The sequence below is a fragment of the Octodon degus genome, unplaced genomic scaffold (genome assembly GCF_000260255.1).
Source record: "Octodon degus isolate 3935 unplaced genomic scaffold, OctDeg1.0 scaffold00122, whole genome shotgun sequence".
Taxonomy (NCBI): Eukaryota; Metazoa; Chordata; class Mammalia; order Rodentia; family Octodontidae; genus Octodon; species Octodon degus.
This window is the reverse complement of record NW_004524698.1, coordinates 139,131-156,805: the sequence shown is the minus strand read 5'-3', so window position 1 is coordinate 156,805 and position 17,675 is coordinate 139,131.

Sequence of the window (17,675 nt, the reverse complement as noted above, 5' to 3'; positions counted from 1 at the left end):
CAAATTTTACCTGGAGACTGGATCAGTCCTAGGAATGCCCAGCTTCTGAAAAGCCCTAGCATTTACCTGGACTTTCTCCTCTTAGAACTCAGCCTCCAAACTCTTAGTTCGGAAGTGAGTTCCAAGAGGAGAAAGATCTCTTTTTCTCATACCATAGCTTCAAAACCATCATTTCTACATGGAACGGTGAATGCCTTTACTAGACTGGTGAATTGGGTCCTGTAGCAGTAAAGGGGAGAGAAAGAGCCTTCGAATTCTACTGTGCCCATGACCTAAGGTCCTGCGGAGCCTGTTGAGTCAGAGCACTGAGATTCAGGAGGCTGTGTTTCGAATCCTGTTCCTTTAGCCTTACCACAATTAAAATAAAATAATTAAAAATAATTTTTTTTTGGTAGAACCAGGAAGTGAACTCAGGCACTTGCCCTTGCCATGGATGTGCTTATTCCACTGGGCCATCTCCCTGGCCCACAAATTTAATTTTTAAAAAATTAAAAATCTTTGTTTATTTTTTAGCATATGTTTTTAAAAAATCCATCTCTACATGGTACTCGATAGATGAATTTTCCATGAAACTATTTCGAGGGGACTAGCCTGCTGCTGATGTATTCATGAATGCGTTTTCAAGTCAAATTCTGGACTGGAAGTCCTGTTGGGGTCTGTCCAGGGGCAAAGGTATATGAGGGGCCCCTTCGCCAAGGACCTATACCCACTTGGGAATTTCTATACCAATGATTCACCATTGGAATCTGGAATCCTATGGTGGAGAGAATGAGATACACCTGGGGATTTCAGGCCTGGCACAGCTGTGTCTCATTAGGAAGAAAGGCCTGAGGAAGTGTGTTTTAGTTGGGGGCCTGGCCCTAGATCAGTTCCTCAAGTGGCTTCTTCCACAAAGCTCTCAGACTAAGGTTGTTGCAGTTCGAATCTCACTATACTCATGCCCTGAAGGCATTCGAGGAGAAAAAAAAACCAAAAGAAAGAATCTTATTCTATTTTTTTTCTACAAAATACTGGGAGTGGCAGGTTGGAACCTCAGGGAGAATGTTTTCTCAGGGAACGGGCGTGGATTACATGGTGAATGGGTGAGGAAGCCAAAGGGATTTTGACCAGAAATTCAATTTATGCCTGGAGACTGGATCAGCCTTAGGAATGCCCACCTTCCGAAAAGGACTAGAATTTAGCTGGACTTTCTCATCTTAGAACTCAGCCTCTGAATTCTGAGTTTGGAGGTGAGTTCTAAGTGGAGAAAGATCTCTTTTTCTCGTACCATAGCTTCAAAACTGTCATTTCTACATGGAACAGTGAATGCCTTCACTAGACTGGTGAATTCGGTCCCGTAGCAGTAAAGGAGAGAGAAAGAGCCTTTTGAATTCTGCTGTGCCCATGACCTGAGGTTCTGCGGCCCTCGTTGACTAGTATGGTAACTGAATTGGGAACATGTTCTATGCATCCAGGTTTCCATGCACAGCTGATTTTTTCTGCTCCAATTTTCATGCCTCAACCAGTGAGCTCTAAATGGAGAAGAGCCAACTAACCTCAACATTCTGTATAAAACAGAGCACTCCAATGCCTCTTCCCACATACAGTAAAACCAAGAAGTCTGGCTAAAACTTCACATTGGCATGCACAGCAATTCACGAAGCACCACTACACTGAGAGGCAAATCATTCAGTCTTCTACCAGAAAGCATCCCTGAAGATCGTGACTTTTCAGCTCATAGTGAAGAGGCACTAAAGAAGGATGTTTTCCCTACCTTTCCTACGAGAAGTCAGGTGCTAACACATTGTAAGCATTCAGCTTTGAAAGAAGAACTGATTGTTTCTGCTCCATGATTTGTGTTTTTAGGAGTGAGTTCCAAATGGAGAACAGAAGGGCACTCCAATTCCTGTTCACGCACACTTCAAAACACAGAATTCTTGATAGCATGTAACTTTTGTAACCAAATTAATTCAAAAACACCACTAAGCCTGGAGTGGCAACTCATTCAGTCTCTTTGAGAAAGCATCAGTGAAGTGGTGCACAAATACTAGAGAATGATGCTTTCTCTCCCATTCATTCTTATGGGAAGGGAGGAGGCCACACATTCTAAGCATCCAGGTTCCGAGAAGAGCTTTTTGTTTCTGCACAATCATTAGTTTCTCTAAAATTGAGTACTGAACCGAGAACAGCCAGCTAAGTTCCAGGTTCTTTGGGAAGCAGTGCACTCCAATGCCTGCTCCCACATAAAGCAAAACAAAGAACTCTGGTTAATATGTCACTTTTGCAATCAAAGTCATTCAGAAAGCCCCAGAATACCAAGAGTGTCAACTCATTCAGTGTCCTAAAAGAAAACATATGTGAATTTAGTGACTTTCCAGCTCGGAGTGCAGAGGAACTGGTAAAGATTGGTTTCTCTCCCATTCTTTCCTATGGGAACAGAGGTGGTAGCAGATTCTAAGCAAAATGGTTTAAAGAAGAAATGATTATTTCTGCTCCATGATTTGAGACTGTAAGACTAAGGACTGAATTGAAAGCAGTCAGCTAAGAACCAGCAGCTTTGAGAGGCACGACAGTCAAATGCCTGTTCCTGTATATAGCAAAAGAATGATCAATGACTAAAATGCCAGTTAGGGAATCAAAGAAATTCTCAAAGCACCACTATTCCAAAAGTAGCAACTCATACAGTCTCCTAATAAAAAGCATCTGTGAATTTTAAGACCTTTCACATCGTTGTGCAGAGAAACAGGAGAAAGGTGCTTCCTCTCTCATTCATTCCTATGGGAGAAGATACCAAAACAAGTTAGAGACTACAATTCCCTATGTGAAGCTGCATGTTTGTACTCCATGATTTGTGTAAATAAGAGTGAGATTTTATTGCATAATACGCAGCTACGTTCAAGCTACATTGTGTAACAGGGCACTAAAATGCCTGTTCCCATATACAGTTAAACACAGAACAATAGATAAACCACACATTGGAAATCGATATAGATCTAAAAAATGGACAGTGCCAAGTGTGGCAATTAATTCAATCTCCCAAAAAATAAGTCTATGAAATTTGGGAAAATCAATCCTGTTCTTCAGAGAAATTGTAGAAGAGTGTTTTCTCTCCGATTCATTCCTATGAGAAAAGAGGCAGAAACACGTTTGAAGACTCCGGTTTCATAAGTAGAACTGTTTGTTTCAACAACATGATTTTGTTTCTTAGAGTGAGTCCTTAAACACACAAGAGCCACTTAAGAACCAGCTTCTTTGGGAAGCAGGGCACTCCAGTGCCTGGTCGCCTACACAGAAAAACAGAACTATGGTTAAATATCACTTTGGTAACTGAAGTAATTCACAAAGCTGCACTATGCCAAGAGGGGAAACTCACTAAGTCTCCTGAGAAAAAGCACCCTTGAAGTTTGAGACTTTCCAGCTGGTGGTGCAGAAAAACTGCAGATGCGTGTTTTCTCTCCCCTTTATTCCTAAGGCAAAATAGCCAGAAACATGATAGAATACTCCAGTTCCCTAAGGAGAGCTGCTCCTGTCTACTCCATTGTATGTATTTCTAAGTGTGACTTCTGAATGCCAAAGAGCCAGTTAAGCACCAGCTCCTTTGGGAAGCAGGGCACAGAAATGCTTGTTAATGTATAAACCAAAACACAGAACTCTGACTAAACTATCACATTTGTAAGTGAAGTAATTCACAATGCCACACTTTTCCAAGAGTGGAAAATCACTGAGTTTTCTAAGAAAAAGCATCCCCAGGGGCCGGGGAGATAGCTCAGTGGAATAAGCACTTGCCTGGCAAGTGCAAGGGCCTGATTTCAATCCCCAGTTCCACAAAAAAAAGGAAAAAGAAAAAAAGCATCCCTGAAGTTTGTGACTTTCTAGCTGGTGGTGTAGAGAAACTGAAGAAGCGTGTTTTTCTTTCCTATTCTTTACTATTGCAAAGAGCCTGAAATGGGATTAAAGACTCGACTTGTTTCAAAATGTGAGTCTTAAAGAAGAGCCAGCTAAGCTCCAGCTTCTTTGGGAAGCAGGGCACTCCAATGCCTTTTCCTGTATACAGCGAAACACAGAATTCTGGCTAAATAGTAATTTTTGTAACCAAGTCATACACAAACCCGCACTGTGCCAAGAATGGCAACTCATTCAGTCTCCCAAGAAAAATATCTGTGAAATGTGTGACTTTCCAGCTGGTGTTGCAGAGAAACCACAGAAACTTCTTTTCTCTCGCATTCTTTCTAATTGGAAAAGAGCCAGAAACATGTTTCAAAATTTCAGTTTCCTCAAGAGAGCTGCTTATTTCTACTCAATGATTTGTGCCTCTAAGTGTGAGATTTAATGCTGAAGAGTCTGACAACATCTAGATTTGGGAAGTAGTGCACTCCAATGTTTGTTCCCGAATACAGTGAAACACAGAACTCTGGCTAAAATGTCACTTTTGTAACTGAAGTAATTGACAAATCTGCACTTTTCCAAGTGTGGCAACTCACTCAGTCTCCTAAAAAAGCATCTTAGAAGTTTCTGACATTGCAGCTGGCGGTGCAGAAAACTGGGGAAGGCTGTTTTCTCTCCCATTCATTCTTATTGAAAAGAGCCAGAAAGTCATTTGAAGACTCCAGTTTTCTAAGCAGAGCTGCTTGTTTCTAATCTGTGGTTTGTGCTTCTAAAAGTGAGTTCGTAGACCACAAGTGCTGGCTAAGCTCCAGCTTCTTGGCCACGCAGGGAACACTTTTGCCTATTCTCTAATACAGAAAAACACAGAACTGTGGCTAAAAAATCACTTTGGTGATCGAAGTCATTCATAAGTCCTCACTGTGCCAAGACTAGCAATATTTTTAATCTTCTATGAAAAAGCATCCATGAACTACTTTAAGACTTTCCAGCACTTTGTGCAGAGAAATTGGAGAAGGGTGTTTTCCTCTGATTCATTACTTGGTAAAAGAAGCAGAAAAACGTTTAAAGACTCCCATTCCCTGAACAGATGTACCTGTTTCTACTCCATGATTTTTGTTTCTAAGAATGAGCTCTTAATACAGAAAAGCTAGCTAACTTCCAGCAGGGTGCTCCAAAGCCTGCTCCCATGTACAACAAAACACAGAAATCTGGCTAAAATGTCACTTTTGAAACTGAAGTAATTCACAATGTCAAAATATGCCCAGAGTGGTAACTCATTCAGTCTCCTAAGAAAAAGGATCCGTGAAGCCTGTGACTTTCTAGCTCATTGTGCAGAGAAACTGCTGAATGGTGCTTTCTCTCCCTTTCATTCCTATGGAAGAAAGGCAGAAAGAAGTTTGAAGATTTCTGTTCCTGAAGCAGAGCTTCTTGTTTTTACTGCATGATTTGTGGTTCTAAGCTTGATTTCATAAGGCCCAGGACACTGCTCAGCTCCAGCTTCTTCAGGAAGCAGGGCATTCCAATGCCTGTTCGGCATACAGCAAAACATATAACTTTGGCTAAAACGTCAATTTGGTAACTGAAAACATTCACAAACCAGCACTTTGCAAGTGTGGCCACTTATTAAGTCTCCTATGAAAAAGTACCAGTGAGTTTTGTGACATTCTAGCACATTGTGCAGAGAAATTGCAGAAGGGTGTTTTCTCTGCCATTCATTCATACAGGAACAGAAGCAAAAAATCATGTGAAGATTCTAGTTCCCTAAGCAAATCTTCACACTTTTACTTTTTGATAAGTTTTTCTAAAAGGGAATTCTTAACGAACAATGGCCTGCAAAGCTCCAGGACCCTACAATGGCAATTCCTGTATACAGAGGAACACAGAACCCTGGCTAAAACGTCATATTTGTAACTGAAGTAATTCATAATGGCCTCCCTGTGCCAAGAGTGGCAAATAATTCAATCTCCTTAAAAAATCTGTGAGGATTCTGACTTTGTAGTCTTGGTGTAGAGAAACTAGAGAACGGTTATTTCTCTCCCATTCATTCCTGCAGGAAATGATCTAGAAACACATTTCAATAGTCCAGTTCTGAAGAAGAGCTGCTTGTTTCTAATCCATCATTTGTGTTTGCAAGAGGTTTTTGAATGCAGAAGAGCCAGCAAAGCTCCAGCTACTTTGAGAAGTAGAAGACTCCAATGCTTGTTCCTGAATACAAAGAATCCCAGAACTCTGGCACTCTAATGCCTGTTACGGTATGCAGAGAAACAGAGAACTCTGGCTAAAACTGCACTTTTTTGCTTCTGATCTCATTCATGGAGTTCTGATCATTTTGGGCCCTCTCTAGAACATCTTTCAGTAGCCTGTGTAGGGTTGACTTTGTCATAACGAAATTCTTTAGATGTACTTTGTCATGAAAGTATTTCACTTCTGCATTTAACTTGAAAGAGAGTTTTGCAGGGTATAGTAGTCTGGGCTGGAATTTGTTTTCATAGAGGACCTGAAGTACTCTGCTCCATATTCTTCTTGCCTGCATGGTTTGTGAAGAGAGGTCAGCCGTAATTCTGTTGGGTTTTCCTTTGAATGTGATCTGCTTCTTTTCTCTAGCGGTTTTCAGTATATTATTCTTGTGCTGAATTTCTGGGATGTTGACTATTATATGTCTCGGTGTGTTTTTCATTAGATTGAGGTTACTTGGCATTCTGTATGCTTCAGTTACCTGAATGTCAGATTGTTTCCTCATATTTGGGAAGTTTTCTGCTCTTACTTCTGTCCATATTTTTTTAATCTCATTTGTATTGACTCCTTCTTTCTCATTGATGCCTATTAGTCTCACATTGTTCATCTTTGCGTTGTCTTGCAGGAGGTGGATTATTCTTTCCTGCATCCTCATTGTTTGTAAGAGATCCTTTCTTACCTTTTCACTAGCTGCACCAGCATCTTCTAAATCTGAAACTCTGTGTTCATTTTCACTTAAATGATTTTGCAAGCCTGTGATTGAGATTTTAATTTCCTCTATATCTCTTTGCCTCTGCTTCATGTGATCTATTTCTTTCCTGTATTGCTCATTCAAGGAATCCGTCTTTTTTCTATTCTCCTCTATTTTTTTTATCAATGTCTTCTTTAGAAGCAGTTATAAATTCTTTTACTGGTGTGTTTTTTTCAGATTGGGTTTCCTCCCTATGTTTCTGTAGTTGCTTCTTTACTTCTGATGTTATGAGTTCTGAGAATTCTTTTTTTATTTCAGCAAAGAGTTGTGCTCTGATTTCCTCTATATCTTTCTGCTGTTGCTTATTTACTATCGACGCTACTAATTCATTCATTTGAGCTGAGCTACAGTCCTCCGCACATGTTCTGGGTGGGCACTGGGTTTACTCCATATGTTTCTGCATTTGATTCTTTATTGCACATGCTATTAATTCAGGGATTTCTTTCTTTTATTTCCAATCTGAGTTCCTCTAAACCTTTCTGCAGCTGTTTCTTTATTTCAGAGACCATTGATTCATTACTTTCAGCTGTGTGAGTCCCTATTTGTTCTGTGTTAGTGTCCTCTGCACTTTTTATGGGTGGGTTGGGTTCTGAGGTTGCATTTTGTTTCTTCTCGTCATTTTGTGTAGCACTGTCTTCTGACCTTTGTTTTAAATCTTCATTGTGGTTATAACCTTAGCACGTACTGAAGTTCAGGTGTAGATCTGCAAAGTCTGGATTTATCCAGCTGTGCTTAGCTTGGGTCTGGCTGCAATGCTCAGCTACTTCCTGCTGCTGCCCTTTTAGGTGAACCTTTTGTGCCCCTGTGGCAAGATGTTCTGCTCCTGGACTAGCTGGGTGGTTCTATCCTCTACCCTCTGTGTAGGGATTGCAGCTTCAGGGTTACACCCCAGTCCTGTACACCAGGCCTGAGCTGAGCCTGCAGGGGACAAGAAGGGGTAGGGGGGAGAGGCAGCTCTCCCACACACTCACTGGGCCTGGGCTAGCACTGGGTCTGGGTGTTACCTGCACGTGGCAGATATTCCTGCTCAATGAGCATGGTGGGGGTGGTGCTGCAGATTGTTGGAGGGTGTCCCAAGGAGGTGGAAGACAGTCTCACTCACTCTGCACCTGGGCTGGACCAGGACTGGGTACCGCCGGTGCAGGGTAGCTGGAAGCTCTCCCACACTAAATGTGTGTTCTTAGTGCATAAGAGCCAGGTAAGCTCCAGCTTCTTTGGGAAGTATGGCAATCCAAAGCCTGTTCCTCTATATAGAGAAACACAGAACTCTATCTACCACGTCAGTTGAGTAAATGAAGTAATTCACACTTCTGCACTGTGCTAATACTGGCAACTCATTTAGTCCCCTACGAGAAATCGTACATGAATCTTCTGACTTTCCAGCTTGTGGTGCAGGGGAACTGCACAAGAGTGTTTTCTCTCTCATTCTTTCTTAAGGGAAAAGAGCCAGAAACCCAGAACATGACTCCATACCCTAAGCAAAGGTGCTTGATTCTACTCCATGATTTGTGTTTCTTCCTATGAGTTCTTAATGCAGAAGAGCCAGCTAAGCTCCAGCTTCTTAGGGAAGCAGGGAACTCCAATGTCTGTTCCCACATGCAGAGTAACACAGAAATGTTGCTATAGTGTCACTTTTGTAAGAGATGTAATTCACAATTCACTTCTGTGCCAAGAGTGGCAACTCATGCAGTCTCCTAAGAGCATTCATGATGTTTGTCACTTTCCAGCTGGTGGTGCAGAGAAACTGCAAAGGGTGGATTCTCTCCCTTTCCTTCCTATGGGAAAATATGTAGAAACAGGTGTCAAGATTCTGGGGCCTTCAGCAGAGCTGCTCTTCTTTACACCATTATTTGTGTTTCTAAGTGAAAGTTTATAGAGGAAAAGGGCCAGATAAGCTCCAACTACTTTGAGTAGTAGGGCACTCCAATGCCTGCTCCCATACAGAGAAATACAGAATATTGGATAAAACGTCACTTTTGTAACTGAGGTAATTCACACTTCCACACTGTGCCAAGAGTGGCAAATCATTCCTTCTCCTAAGAGAAAGCATCCATGAAGTTTGTAACTTTTAAACTGGTGATGGAAAGACACTGCATAAGGGTGATTTCTCACACATTCATTCCGAGGAAGAGAGCCAGAAACACGTTTTAAGACTCTAGTGCCCTAAGCAGAGCTGCTTGTATCTACTCCATGATATGTATTTCTAAGTTTGAGTTCTTAACACAAAAGAGTCAGCTAAGCTCCAGCATATTTGGAAGCAGGGTACTCAAATGCCTGTTCTCACATACAGAGAAATGCAGAGCACTTGCTAAAACGTCACTTTTGTAACTGAAGTAATTCAAACATCCGCACACTGCCAAGAGTATAAAAACATCAGGCTACTAAGACAAAGCATCCGTGAACATTGTATCATTCCAGCTGGAGGCGCAGAGAAACTGCAGAAGGGTGTTTTCTCTCACATTCATTCCTAAGGAAAAGAGCCAGAAACACGTTCCAAGTTTCCAGAGCCCTCAGTGGTGCTCCTTGTTTATAATCCCAGATTTGTGTTTCTTAATGTGAATTCTTAGCACAGAAGACAAGCTAAGGTCCAATTTCTTTGGGAAACAGGGCAGTCCATTGTCTGTGGACATATACACAGAAACACAGAATTCTGGCTAAAACTTCACTTTTGTAACTGAACTAATTCACATTTCCACACTGTGCCAAGACTAGCAACTCGTTCAGTCACCTTACAGAAAGCAACCGTGAAGTTTGTGACTTTCCTGGTGGTTGTGCAGAGAAACTGCAGAAGAGTGTTTTCGCTCCCATTCTTTTCTATGGGAAAAAAGTAAGAAACGTGTTTGAAGACTCCAGTGCCCTAAGTAGAGCTGCTTGTTTCTACTCAATGATTTGTGTTTCTAAAAGAGCTTTTATTATGTAGAAGAGCCAGGTAAGCTCTAGCTTCTTTGGGAAGCAGGGCACTCCCATGCATGTTCAACTGTACAGTGAAACACAGAACTCTGACTATATCTTCACTTTTGTGACTGAAGTTTTTCACAATTCCACAGTGTGCTGAGAGTGGAAACTCTTTCAGTCTCCTAAGGAAAAGCATCCATAAATTTTGTAACACTGGTGGTGATGAAGAGAAAGTGCAGAAGTGTAATTTCTCTCCCATTCAATCCTATCTGAAAAGAGACAGAAACACTACTCAAGACTCCAGGGCCCTAAACAGAGCTCCTTGTCTCTACTCCATTATTTGTGTCTTTCTCTGTGTATTCTTAAGGCAGAAGAGTCAACTAATCTACAGCTTCTTTGGAAAGCAGGGAACTCGAAGCCTGTTCCCGAATACAGAGAAACACGAAACCCTGCCTAAAACTTCACTTTTGTAACTGAAGTAATTCACACTTCTACACTGGACAGAGAGTGGTAACACATTCATTCTCCGAAATGAATGAGTTTGTGAAGTTTGTGACTCTAATCCTGGTGGGGAAGAGAAACTGAACAAGGGTGTTTTCTCTCCTCTTCATTTGTATGGGAAAAGAGCCACAAAAATGTTTCAAGCCTCCACTGCCATAAGCAGAGAAGCTTGTATCTACTCCATGATTTGTGTTTCTAACTGTGAGTATTTGAAGAAGTAGAGCCAGATAAGCTCCAGCTTCTTTTGGAAGTAGGGCACTCCAATGCCTGTTTCCCTATACAGAGAAACACAGAACACTAAATAAAACGTCCCTTTTGTAACTGAGGTAATTCACACTTCCACACTGTGCCAAGAGTGGCAACTCTTTCAGTGCTCTAAGACAAAGCATCCGGGAAGTTTGTGACTTTCCAACTGGTGGTGCAGAGAAACTGCAAATGGGTGGTTTCTCTCCCTTTCATACATATGGGAAAATTGCTAAAAACACGTTCCAAGACTCCAGTGCCCTCAGCAGATCTGCTTTTTTCTACACCCTGATTGGTGTTTCTAAGTGAGAGTTCTTAGCAGAGAAGGCCCAGCTAAGCTCCAAATTCTTTGGGAAGTAGGGTAATCCATTGCCTGTTCCCATATACAGAGAAACACAGAACTCTGGATAAAACATCACTTTTGTAACTGAGGTAATTCACACTTTCACATTGTGCCAAGAGTGCCAACTTTTTCAGTCTAATAAGAGAAAGCATCAATGAATTTTGTAACTTTTAAGCTGGTGGTGCAGAGAAACTGCATAAGGGTGTTTTCCCAGACATTCATCGCTAAGGACAAGAGCCTGCAAAACGTTTTAAGACTCCAGTGCCCTAAGCAGAGCTGCTTGTTTCTACTCCATGATGTGTGTTTCTAAGTATGAATTCTTAGCGCAGAAGATGCAGCTAAACTCCAGCTTCTTTGGGAAGCACAGCACTCCAAAGCATGTACATGTATACAAAGAAAAAAAAAAAAACTCTGGCAAAAACATCTATTTTGTAACTGAAGTAATTCACAGTACCACTCTGTGAAAAGAGTGGCAACTCCTTCACTCTCCCAAGAGAAAGCATCTGTGTAGTTTGTGACTTTCCAGCTGGTGGTGCAGAGAAACTGCAGAAGCGTGTTTTCTCTGTGATTCATTTATATGGGAAAAGAGCCAGAAACACAATTTAAGTCTCCAGTGCTCTAAGAAGATCTGTTTGTTTATACTCCATGATTTGTTTTTCTAAGTGTCAATTCTTAATGCAGAAGAGCGCACTAAGCTTCAGCATCATTGGGGAACAGGGAACCCCAATGCCTCTTCAAGTATAAACAGAAACACAAAATCCTTCACTTTTATACCTGAAGTAACTCACAGGCCCGTACTGGGTCAAGAGTGTCAACTTGTTCAGTGTCCTAAGAGAAAGCATACATGAAGTTTTTGACTTTCCATCTGGTGGTGCAGAGAAACTACAGAAGGTTGTTCTCTCTCCCATTCATTCCTATAGGCAAAGAGCCACAAACACGCTTATAGACTCCAGTGCCCTGAGGAAAGCTGCTTGTTTCTACTCTATGATTTGTGTTTCTAAGTGTGATTTCTTTACGCACAAGAGACAGCTACGCTCCAGCTTCTTTGGATGACGCAGGGCACTCCAATGCCTGTTCCTGTATACAGCGAAACACAGAACTCTGGCTCAAACATCACTTTTGTAAATAAAGTACTTCACAGTTCCGCACTGTGAAAAGAGTGGAAAATCGTTCAGTCTCCTAAGAGAAAGCATCGGTGAAGTTTGTGACTTTCCAGCTGTTGGTGCAGAGAAACTGCAGAAGGTTGTTCTCTCTCCAATTCATTCCTATGTGAAAAGAGCGAGAAACACATTTCAAGACTCCTGTTCTCTAAGCCTAGCTGCTAGTTTCTAGTTCATATTTGTGTTTCTCATACAAGTTCTTACTGCAGAAGAGCCAGGTAAGCTCTAGTTTCCTTGGGAGTAGGGCACTTCAATACCAGTTGTGTATTAAAAAAAACCCACAGAAATCTGACCAAAACATCTCTTTTTTAACAGAAGTATTTCACAGTTCCACATTGTGTCAAGAGTGGCAACTCGGTCCATCTTCTGAGAGAAAACATTCGCGTATTTTGTGACTTTCCAGGTGCTGGTGCAGAGAAAGTACAGAAGCATGTTTTCTCTCCCAATCATTCCTACGGGAAAAGAGTCAGAAACACGTTTCAAGACCCAGTGCCCTAAGTAGAGTTGCTAGTTTGTAATCCATGATTTGATTTTCTTACTTTGAATTCTTAATGAAGAACAGAAAGCTAAGCTCCATCTTCTGGGAAGCAGGATGCTTCAATGACTGTTCCTGTATACAGAGAAATGCACTACTCTGGCTCAAACATCACTTCTGTAACTGTAGAAATTCACACTTTCATGCTGTACCTAGAGGGGCAACTCTTTCAGTCCCCTAAGAGAAATCATCTGTGAAGTTTGTGAATTTATAATGGCGGTGCGAAGAAAATGAAGAATCATGTTTGCTTTCTAATTCATTGCTAGGGGAAAAGAGCCAGAAACAGGTTTCAAGACTCCAGTGCCCTAAGCAGAGCTGATTGTTTCTACTCCATGATTTGTGTTTCTAACTCTTGGTATTTAAAGAAGGGCCAGCTAAGCTGCAGCGTCTATGGGAAGCAGGGCACTCCAATGCCTGTTACCCTGTGTAGTGAAACACAGAGCTCTCACTACAATGTCATTTTGTAGCTGAAGTAATTCACATTTTCTCACTGTGCTAATAGTGGCAACTCCTTCAGTCTCCTAAGAGAAAGCTTCCATAAAGTTTATAACTTTCTAGCTGGTTGTGCATAGAAACTGCATTAGGGTGTTTCCTCTCCTTTCCATTTCTATTGGAAAATTGCCAGACACATATTTGAAGCTACCAGTGCCCTAAGAAGTGCTGCCTGTTTTACTCCATCTTTTGTATTTCTAAGTGTGAGTTCTTAATGCAGAAATGCCAGCTAAGCTCCAGCTTCTTTGGGAAGCACTGCAATCCAACGAATGTTTTTGTATACACAGAAACACAGAATGGTGTCTAAAATGTCATTTTGTGACGGAAGTAATTCTCACTTTCTCACTGTGCCAAGAGTAGCAACTCGTTCAGTTACCGAAGAGAAAGTATTCATGAACTTTGAAATTTTCCAGTTGTGGTGCAGAGAAATTGCAGTAGCTTTCTTTATCTCCCATTCATTCCTACAGGAAAAGAGCCAGAAACCAATTTCAAGACTGGAGAACTGCTTTATTCTGCTTCATGATTTGTGTTTCTACATGGGGGTTCTTAACGCTGAAAAGCCAGAAAAGCTCCATATTCTTGGGAAGCATGGAAGTACAATGCCTGTTCCTGTATGCAGAGAAACACAGAATTCTGGGACAAACATCACTACTGGGCGAAGAGTGGCAACACATTCAGTCTCCTAAGAGAAAGAATTCTTGAAGTTTATGACTTTCCGTCGGGTGGAGCATAGAACCTGTGGTACGGTGATTTCTCTCGATTTCATTCCTATGGAAAGGAGTCAGAAACACGTTTCAAAACTCCAGTGCCTTAGGCAGAGTTCCTTGTTTTTACTCCAAGTTTTGTGTTTCCAAGTGTGAGATCTTATCGAAGAAGAGCCAGCTAAGCTCCAGCTTCTTTGGGAAGAAGGGCCCTCCAATACCTGTTCCTCTATAGAGAGAAACATAGAACACTGGCTAAAATGTCACTTTTGAAACTGAATTAATTCATACTTCTGCACTGTGCCAAGAGTGGCAACTAGTTCAGTCTTTTAAGAGAAAGTATCCATGATGTTTGTGACTTTAAAGCTGGTAGTGCAGTGATACTACAGATGGGGCTTTTCTTTCCATTCATTAATAAGGGAAATGAGCCAGAAAAAAGTTTCAAGACTACAGTGGCCTAAGCAGAACTGGTTGTTTCTACTCCATGATTTGAGATTCTAAGTGTGAGTTTTTAACGCTGAAGTGTCAGCTACACGCCACCATCTTTGGAAGAAGGGCACTCCAATGCCTGTTACTTTATACAGATAAACACTGAACTCTGGCTAAAACATTTCTTTTGTAAATAAAGTCATGAACAGTTCTGTGCTGTGCCAAGTACCACAAATCATGCAGTCTCCTAAGGCAAACTATCCATGAATTTTGTGACTTTCCCAGTGGAGATGCAGAGAAACTGCTGAACGCTGCTCTCTCTCCTATTCATTCCTATGGGAAAAGAACCAGAAACATCTTTCAAAAGAAAGTGCCCTAAAGAGAGCTGCTTGTTTCTTTGCCAAGAATTGTGTTTCTTACTGTGAATTCTTAGTGCAGAAGGTCCAGCTAATTTCGAGCTTCTTTGGGAAGCATCGCACTCCAATGCCTGTTCTTGTATAATTTGAAACACAGAACTCTGGAAAAACCATTACTTTTGTAACTAAAGTAATTCACAGATACATACTGTGCCATGAATAGCAAATCTTTTAGTCCCCTAAGAGAAAGAATTCGAGAAGTGTGAATTTCCAGCTGGAAGTATAAGGAAACTGCAGAAAGCTGTTCTTTCTCCTTTTCATTCCTAAGAGAAAAGAGACAGAATCACTTTACAACATACCAGTGACCTAAAGAGAGTTGCTTGTTTCTACTCTATGGTTTGTGTTTCTAAGTGTGTGTTCTTATCGCAGAAAAGCCAGCTAAGCTCCAGCTTCTTTGGGAAGCAGGGCACTCCAATGCCTGTTCCTGTATACAGCACAACACAGAACTCTGGCTAAAACTGCACTTTTGTAACTAAAGTACTTCTCAGTTCCATGCTGTGATAAGAGTGGCAAATCATTCAGTCTCCTAAGAGAAAGCATCTGTGTAGTTTCTGACTTTACAGCTTTAGGTGCAGAGAAAGTACAGAAGGTTGTTCTGTCTACCATTCTTTCTAAGGGAAAAGAGTCAGAAACACGTTTGAAGAATCCAGTGCCCTAAGGAGAACTGCTTGTTTCTTCTGAATGATTTGTGTTTCTAAGTGTGAGTTCTTAATGCAGAAATGTCATCTAACCTGCAGTTTCCTTGAGAAGTAGAGCAATCCAATGCCTGTTCCAGTATACAGTGAAACGCAAAACTCTGGTTAAAACTTCACTTTTGTAAATAAGCTAATTCAAACTTCACTGTGTCAAGAGTGTCAAATCATTCAGTGTGCTACGAGGAAGCATCTTGAATTTTGCTACTTTAAAGCTGATGTTGCAGAAAAAATGCAGGAAGTTTTTTTTCTCTCCATTCATGCCTATGGGAAAAGAGCCAGAAACATGTTTCTACACTCAAGTGCCTTAAGAAGATCTTCCTGTTTCTACTCCATTAATTGTGTTCTTAAGTGTGAGTTCATAATGTAGAAGAGCCAGTTAAGCTCTAGCTTCTTTGTGAAAGGGGCACTACTATGTCAGTTTCACTATACAGCAAAACACAGAACACTGAGTAAAACTTCACTTTTGTAACTAAAGAAATTCACAATTCTGTGCTCTGGCAATAGTGCCAAATAATTCAGTCTTCTAAGAGAAAGAATCCATGAAATTTGTGACTTTCCAGCTGGAGTTGATGAGAAAGTGCAGAAATTTGTTCTATCTCTTTCATTCCTATGAGAAAAAAAAAAAAAAAAACCAGAAACAAGTTTCAAGACCTAAACGCCCTCAGGGTAGCTGCTTGCTTCTAATACATGATTTGTGTTTCTAAGTGTGATTTCTTAACACTGAATACCCAGTTAAACTCCAGATTCTTTGGGAAGAAGGGCTATATAATGCATGTTCCAGTATAAAGTGCAGCCCAGAAATTTGGATATAACCTTACTTTGTAAATAAAGTAATTCACAGTTTTTTGCTGTGCCAAGGGTGGCAAAACATTCCATCTCCTAAGAGAAAGCATCCATGAAGTTTCTGACTTTCCACTTAGAGGTGTAGAGAATGTGGAAAGGTTGTTCTCTCTCCCATTTATTCCAATGGGTTAAGAGCGAGAAACATGTTTGTAAACTCCGTGGCACAAAGGACAGCTGCTTTACACTACTAAATTATTTTTTTATATATGTGAGTAATTAATGCAGAAGAGCAAGTTAGCCCCAGCTTCTTTGGGAAGCATGGCATTCAAATGCCTGAACCTCCATACAGCAAAAAAGAGAATGCTGGATAAAATGTCACTTTTGTAACTAAAGAACTTCACAGTTACACGATGTGCCAAATGGGGGAAATCATTCAGTCTCCTCAGAGAAAGCATTCGTGAAGTTTTTGACTTTCCAATTGGAGGTGCACAGAAACAGCAGAAGGTTGTTCTCTCTGCCACTCATTCCTATGTGAAAGGATCCAGAAACACACTCCAAGGCTCCAGAGCCCTAGAGAGAGTTGTTTCACTCCCCTTCATGATTTGTGTTTCTAAGTGTGAGTTCCTAATGTAGAAGTGCCAGGTAAGTTCCAGCTTCTTTGGAAAGCTAGGCAATCTAATGCGTGTTGCTGTGTACAATGAAACAGAGTACTCTGGCTAAAATGTGACTTTTGTAAATAAAGTCCGTCACAGATCCGTGCTGTGACAAGAGTGGCAAATCATTAAGTATCCTAAAAGAAAGCTTAAATGAAGTTTGTTACTTTCAAACTAGAGGTGCACTGAAACTGCAGGAAGCTGTTTGTCCAGCTAGGGGTGCAGAGAAACTGCAGATGGTTGTTCTCTCTAACATTCATTTCTATAGAAAAAGAGCCAGAAACAAGTTATTAGAGTCCAGAACCCTAAGAAGGACTGCTTGTTTCTAATCCATAATTTGTGTTTCTAAGTGTGAGTTCTTAATGCAGAAAAGCTAGCTAAGCTCCAGCTTCGTGGGAAGCAGGGCACTTCAATGCCTGTTCCTGTATATAGGGAAACACAGAACTCTGGTTGAAATGTCACTTTTGTAACTAAAGTACTTCACAGTTCCATGCTGGGCCAAGAGTGACAAATCATTCAGTATCCTTAAGCAAAGCGTCCATGATGTAAGTGACTTTCCAGCTGGAGTTGCAGAGAAACTTCAGAAAGTTGTTCTCTCTCCCATTCATTCCTATGGGGAAAGAGATGGAAACATGTATCTAGACTCCAGTGCTCTAAGGAGAATAGCCTTTTTCTACTCCATGATTTGTGTTTCCAATTTGATTTCTTAACACAGAAGAGCCAGCTAAGATCCAGCTTCCTTGGGAAGTAAGGCACTCGTATTCCTGTTACTTTATTGAGTGAAACACAAAACAATGGCTAAAACGTGACTTTTGACCTTAAAGTACTTCACTGTTCCACACTGGGTCAAGAGTGGCAAACCATTCCGTCTGCTAAGAAAAAGCACAGTGAAGTGTGAGACTTTCCAATTGGAGGGGCAGAGAAACTGCAGAAAATTGTTCTCTATGACATTCATTCCTAGGTAAAACATCCAGAAACT